This window comes from Eptesicus fuscus, chromosome 10 (genome assembly GCF_027574615.1).
Source record: "Eptesicus fuscus isolate TK198812 chromosome 10, DD_ASM_mEF_20220401, whole genome shotgun sequence".
In the NCBI taxonomy this organism is placed as follows: Eukaryota; Metazoa; Chordata; class Mammalia; order Chiroptera; family Vespertilionidae; genus Eptesicus; species Eptesicus fuscus.
The window spans coordinates 77,162,871-77,170,450 of NC_072482.1; the positions used below are offsets into that span (position 1 = coordinate 77,162,871).

General features: G+C 35.7%; 1 long non-coding RNA gene across 1 annotated transcript in view; it reads right to left on the reverse strand.

Annotated features, from left to right (window-relative positions):
- The window catches only part of LOC114230743 (uncharacterized), a 161,787-nt gene extending 155,642 nt beyond the window's left edge, over positions 1-6,145 (reverse strand). Inside the window, exon 1 of the long non-coding RNA XR_008557181.1 lies at positions 6,100-6,145. This is a non-coding gene — a long non-coding RNA (uncharacterized LOC114230743). The remainder of the gene's footprint in view (positions 1-6,099) is intronic.
- Positions 6,146-7,580: the final 1,435 nt, after the last annotated feature.

The following is a 7,580-nucleotide window of genomic DNA, read 5'->3' on the forward strand; positions in this document are numbered from 1 at the left end:
CTAAAGCACTATGAGAGCATGCTTAAGTGCCTGGTGTCCTATTGGTGGGCACCTTAAATAACTGGATCTACAAAGCCCTTTCTGGTTCAGGATGTCATCTAATCTGGACAAACCACAATTGCACATCCCCAAGAACATTCTCCTGAGCTTGCAAACCACATACAGGTATTCATTTCATCTTTTTTAAGATCAGTACAAATCCCTAAAATTTTTGTCGTCTACCATTTCCCATAAGAATTTGGGGATTAATACTGTAAAAGGCTTCTGCAATGTGGAACATCTCTCTTCCACTACCGCTAGAACAGTTTTCAAAAGTATACTCTATACCTAGTATGGGATTTAAGGCTGTCATAGTCCTACTTTATACTCTAAAAGCATTTTAATAATAATGCTCCCTGCATCCACTACCAGTCCACCCAAACCTTCTAAGTAAGGGTGTCAATCCCGAATAGTAATAAAGGCATGAGTCTTGGCTTTAATGCTTACTAGCTGTTGTCTTGGGTCAGTCACTTATTCCTCTATCTTAGTCTCCTCACTGTGACTTAAGGATAATTAACACTCACTCTTCCTACCTCACACAATTTTTTAAAAAGTCACATCTGTGAAAGCAATTTATAATCAAGAAAAAATTGTCCCCTCAGAAACTGGGTCATCATAGTACATTAGCAAAGTTGTGGGGTAATCAGTCATTTGCAATTGGATTCATGTGTTTTGGGGTGTCCAGGGGAAACCTCTTCACCATCAAAATTTTTTGGGGGGGAAATTGGGGTGAAAAGGGTAGAGAGGGAGAAAACACAATGTTATTTCTAGGTCTGAAGCCATTCCCAGATACATAAAAAAGCCAATATTGTATAATAGCAAACATTGGCTTTTGGTTAATTTTAGTTGAAAATCAGTGAATAGGAAAAAGATAAAGTGCTCTCCACTTTTCATTAACATCTTTATAAAGCTGCCTTCTATATGTTTATCTTTTTCTAAGGCACCAATAAGACTACTGTCGGAGTATATATTATTTTTCCCCAACAGTGTCAGGGTGAATCTACAGGCAGTGCATGGAAGTCTCGAGAAAAATAGTTTAAAACCCATAAAAGATGCATGGCAGTTGGGGAAGCAGTTCTCATGATGCAAATTACAAAGATTTGGATAAAAAAATTCTGCTCTCTGCCTAACTTTCCAGAAACAGAATACCTTATAGACTTTTAATGTAGTAAAAAGGTAAGGAACATAAGCACTGTACAGATAAAAATGGGAAGCAAGAAAACAGGAGAAAGTGGAGGGGGCAGAGATCTGCTAATGATCCAAATTGTTTTGAAATGAAAACTAGAATAAGAATAAGAAAGAACTAAAACACAGAACTAGTAATCCATTCTCATGGCACTGCATTATTTCCTATAGGAAGAAAACTTGGTCCAGATTATTCCTACTCCCCAGAATTTTACTCTGTTCAGTCATTGTCAAATTTTGAAAATAATGCCATTTACAGAAGAGATTTTCCATTAACATTAAAGTTAAAAGTATCTCTCTATTCCTTAAGTTCCATTGAAATCTAAATGATTTGCATCAGCAATGGAATTAGGTGTGTCTAAGTATGTTTCCAATAGCATCCAATAGTCCAGAAGAAAGCAATTCATAGAGCTCCTAACTGTGAAATCTCTTTCTGGAGAATAGTGACTTCCGAAGTCAGTATGTGTACTACATGTCTTTTATGCTCTGTTCTGTTTTCTCTTCTACCCTAGCTTATTTTTACCTGTTTTCTGGTTTATTAAACCCTGGTGTATTCATCTGGCTGTTCAAAATATCCAAAGTTCTTAACGTTAAATATTGTATTTTTCAGTTCAAGGGTATCCATTTGACTAATTTAAACAGATTCCAATCTTCTGTTGAAGTTACCCATCTTTTCATCTCTTTTGTACATCATTTTCTTGATCTTATCAATCAGTTATTTTAAAGTCCCTATTGGATAATTGTAATATCTGAATCGCCTATGGGTTAATTATTGTCTTTTTCCTCTTGGGTTTTGGTTATTTCTTCCTGTTTTATAGCATGCCTTGTAATTTTTTATTGAATGATGAATAGGATGGAGGCTCTGAATGTTATCTTCCTTCTAAAAAAATTAAAATTTTTCTGACATTTAGAAAAAAAAAAAACTCTGGTAGATCATCTGATCCTATCTAGGCTCAATGTAATGCTCTGTTAGGGCTTGTCTATTTCAGCTTTCCCAGGGTAAGGCACCTACTCCTGGGCTTGACAGACAGTGTCTCCATTGAAAGCCTGCACTTGTTTACCAATGCCTCTCTACCTTGGCAGTGCCTGGATTCCTCTTTCTCCCCAGCATTATGTGACTACAAATATCCCAGGTCAGTTATCTGGCCACCTAGATGTCCTTTTGTGCCAGGTGTTGGAGGGTCTTTGTCCTTCCTGCGAGCAGATTAGTACTTGAGCAGAATTTATTTGCAGATATTTGGGCCATTTTGTGGGTTCCTCCTCTGCAGAAATTTGTCCCTCTTGTCCTAGCCACTTTGCCCAACATTCTGTCTTCTTTCTCTTTGGTTCAATAACAATGACACTCTTCTTGATGCATCATTCACCTGTGTTATGATTTAGAAAATGCTCTCCTCATAGGAAAAGCCAAGGAGAATTTAAGTTCAGCTTATAAACTCTTTCCCTCTAAAGGATCATACCCCCTCTTATGTCCTATGTTGGTTACTTTCCAATGCCTTCAATGTACTGTCTTACCGATTCCGTTGAGCTTTACAGTCATTTACTGCAGAAGGATTTGTCCAATACAAGCGATTCCATTATGGAAACGGAACCTTCAATACAAACTTTATTATACAGAATGCTTAAAGAATGAGGTGAGATTTCAGACAGAAACAAGCACAGACACATGCATCATGACACAGGCATCAAATACCCTCCTTAAGGTTGGTATATAATTATGTAAACATGGCTTGACATAGAATAAGGTTAGGTAGTGTTCACTGTATGGTGGACAGCCCACTATGACAGAAACAGCCTGATTTACTGTCGCAGACAAGGATAGGCACAATTTAACATCAAGATGGCAGACAAATAGGTACGCACTCATAGTGGGGAGGCTAGGTGACCCTCAAAGCCCTGAACTCTTAACATGAACAAGGCTTCAAGATGGCAAGGAATCCCGGAAGGAGACCTAGCATAGCCGTATGGGTCTCTGGTGCTCCAATTAATTTTCCCTGTCAAAGGAAGTCTTTACTTTGTCTAGATAATGGCTAATCAATCAAGCCCAGTCATTGAGAGGAAACACTCAAGGCTGAAAGCAATTTTGACTAGTTATAGTAAACAGTGACCTTCGCCATCAGTAATTACATAAGGAGACATATTTCTATCAGGACATCTACAATCCACCACCTCCACACCACCCCTTCAGGTTCCACTGAATTAGACTGAAAGTGATAGACCCCTTTCTCCTAAGCATTATTCAACCTCTCAGTGACCTAGCCATCCAAAAGAGATCAGGGACAGCCAGCCCACAGGATTTGTGACTCACAACAATAAGTAAATTATCTTCTTAATAAAAATCATTTACAAAAAAATAGGTTTTTTGCTTTAAATATATCAAAATAAAAAATCAATTACCCTGCTTTTCTGTAAATATACATGTTATATTTACCATGGAAAGAGCATTATATAACAGTTAAATTTTAATGTTTAAAGAATCAACATTTTAAACACAAATTTTACTTTCTAGCTAAGCAGCTGCAAGAGGCACAGTACTTATTTATGTGTCTATTTTTATATTTCTCTTATATTTAAGAGGAAAAGATGGAGTTTTATCAATGTGATATTCCTAGGGCTTAGCATGATGCCCAGCACATAGTAGATGATCAAGAGGTACATAATTAATTAATTGATTAAACTTTGAGATGGGATTGTACTGGTCAAACAGCATGCCCATCATGCTGATACCAAGTTAAATGGACCTGCTCATCAGATACAGCTCTATAATAAAGGCGGAGAAGAGAAAGGAATCTGGATTGTTAAAGGTTCTAAATTATAGATTCTTTACTACGACAGACATAGGGTGTAATCGAAAGAGCTGCAGAAGAAACAATATTTGTTCCAGGACTGGCTCTACCATTGTTTGTCTGGGAGGGAGTATCTAAGCAAGGCACACACTGCCTACAGAGTCAGTGTCCTCACCTGTACAAGGAGAGGTGTGTGTACCTGCTCTGCAGAGCCCGGGTTCCACAGGGGTGCTAGGCCCAGCTCTAGTCCCCTCCCTCGCAGCAAGCACAGCAGCTCCTCTTGGCTTCTGTAGAAGATTACATTCGAGCAATAAGGGGCCGTGGTTAGAAGTTTGAAACGCACAAGACCACATGATCCCAAAGATGTTTTCCAACTCCATGAGTCCCTAATACTATGAATATGTTTAACCAGATTAGGAAAACAAAAGCTGTCAACTTTTATAATCAGAACCAAAAATGAAACTACTTTCATGGTGCTTAGTTTTTGGCAGATTTTCTAAGACAAATTCCCAAGACTTTGATCAGTTTTAAACTTGCATACTTAATAAATATTTAATGCATGTCTTAAATTTATTTACCCCAAATTCATCACAATGCTTATTTTCTGAGAAGTAAGTTCACTTCAAAAAAGGACTTCTTAATCTATTTAACAATTTTTTTTAGCATAAAGCCTGAGTTTCGAAGCAACTTAATTTAGTAACTAAGCTGCTAATTAACCTGGTTTATGAAGTTTTTACTAATTGAAAACGCTGTCCTCCTGTTTCTCACTTAATGGCCCTTACCATGAGCTAACACCATTTTTAGCTCAGATCATGGGAGCACTGAGAAGCACTCTCCAGAGAGTAAACTCCCACTTGATCCACAATTTTTTTTAGTATTTAAATTGGGATAGCAAAGCTTTCATCTTCCTGGATAACATTCATTATTAAAGTAACATAATAATATCTAACATTTACTATATGCATCAACACTATTCTAAACACTTTAAATAAACTACGCTTCACCGAGTTCTCACAACAACCCCATGTTTTAAAGGGAAACACTACTCTCACTCTGAGAGGCAGAACCAGCTTCATCCAGGCGGTCTGACTCCAGAGCCCAGGTTTGGAACCACAGGGCCACATGCCGCATCAGCATCCACTGAGGGACATCCATGTCGTGGGAATGAAATAAACCAGGATGTTGAAAATTACTAAAAACAACAGTCCTAAATTAGAATTCATTTTACTCTTTTCCATTTATTTTTATTTTCCTCAGAATATATTTTCCCATAAATTAAATAAATTTAAATAAAATAGATAAGTTGATTAATTAAATAAAATAGAATGCAGTAATGAGGAGGGAAAAATAAACAAAATAAAGAACTAAAGTCAGGAAACCAGCATTTACCAGTTCTGCCACTAACTGGCTACATGGCTTTAGACAAGTCTTTAAATATATAATCTAAGACTTAAGGAAAAAAAAAAAACAATTCTAATTTTGCTTGCATAAAAATTCATAAGGAAGTCATGTCAATTGTGTTATTAATGACCAAAACCAGTGTAATAATTTTATTACTAAAGGAATAACTGCAAATAACAGTCATGCTTTAATTTCTATTATATCATCCTACAATGAGCTTAAAAAACTATTCTAAGTTTAAGAATGGTTTCCTCTGGTTCATGGCACTTTTCCTATAGATAAAATTGACAGCATTTCCTGTATGATTCTTCCTCATTACTCTGCAACTTTCTGAAGTTGAACCACATTGAATAAACTCTAGAGAAGCCACATTTAGAAGAAATGGTAATTAGCATACGCTGCTTAAAGTTTATTCATCTTATAGGACAAATGCCTTGCCTTTTGTTTTCATGGGGGAGGGGAGGACATATTGATCGCACCTTACCATTTAGTATTTCCATTTGTAAACTAGATTTTTATTTGACATAAATATATCCAAAAATATGTGGATATATTTATGTCAAATTTTTGGATACATTTATGTCAAATAAAAATCTAGTTTACAAATGGAAATACTAAATGGTAAGGTGCGATCAATATGTGATCATATGTTTGAATTTCCACAGCTATTGCTCCTTTCATTCATTCTTACCTTTTTCATTGTGGGAAGTCAGGCTCTTTAGGTCACTTCTTCATCCTGTTACCTGAAACCAAAGAAAATAGTGTTATTTTCATGACAAGCTAAAAAGAAAAGTCCTATTTCTAAATTTGTTAGCTGTGTATTCAAAGTGGCATTGCATTTACCTCACTCAAGACTTGCCCTTATAACAATATCTGCTAACATCTATATATGTAGAGCTTTTATAACCATTTAGGTCAACTCAGCTTTAATCAACTCAGTGAAATGTGTGGGTTAAATATGTCTAAATTTTTCTTTGAGGGTAGGGAATGGAGATAGAAATTTGCCCTCACTTTGCATTTGATTTTTTTAATTTGGGGTTAAACATATGCATCAAGAATTAGTCTACAAATCAAATGAGTATAATATTAAAAGAAAAAAGCCACCAATTTTAGTTTATTTTGATTTAATGTTCTAAGTCTCTCTCTCTCTCCTCTCTCTCTCTCTCTCTCTCTCTCTCTCTCTCTCTCTCTCTCTCTATTATATATATATAATCACAAAACACTGACTCTATATCATTTTACCCATTCATCTTCTAAGTCAATTGTTGTTTCTTTCGATTGATAATAACAATCACCCACCTTCATAACAATCAGGCAGATATAAAAGTTTCCACTTGGCTCTCAACGAAAGTGATTTAAAGTCACTTTTTTATTTATGTTGGGTTTTTCAAGACAGTTTATATTAACTGAAACTTGGAATAAATATTATGCCTTCATTAACAAATATATTTTAATTAGGCTTTATAAATTTAGGGGGGGAAGCTCAGTCTGAAATTAATGAGGTGATAGGCTTTTATCCTGGTATACATTAGACAACTTTATAATTTCTTCCAAGTATACTATACTAGGAAAATTGTTCATTTTTCTTATTATACAAATCAATCAAACAAAATGTATGCTCTATGGATGCAATGGTTATTAAAAAATTTAATTTAATTTAAAAGTTCCTGAATTTGGGCTTTCACATTCATATTTACATGTAATTCCAACTTACTGTAATGATCATAAATCTAAAAGGGTGATTTTTTTTTCTTTTTAAGAATAACATATATTAGTCACTTATCTAACAATGGATAAGCATTTAAACTCTATAGAAAGCATTATGCTTTGTTCTTAATATATCATATTATCTGACATACACTGAGTGGCCAGATTATTATGATCTATGAATGCATAATAATCTGGCCATTCAGTGTATATCCTATATAATAAAAGGCTAATATGCAAATTGTCCCCTCGACCAGGAGTTCGACCAGCAGGCAGGCCGGCCAACTGCCCATGTCCCCTCCCCCAGGCCAGGCTGGCCGGACCCCACCCATGCATGAATTCATGCACCGGGCCTCTAATATATATGTATATATATATACTGAGTGGCCAGATTATTATGCGTTCAGAGATCATAATAATCTGGCCACTCAGTGTATATTGATAGGTTACTCCTCTTTACATTAT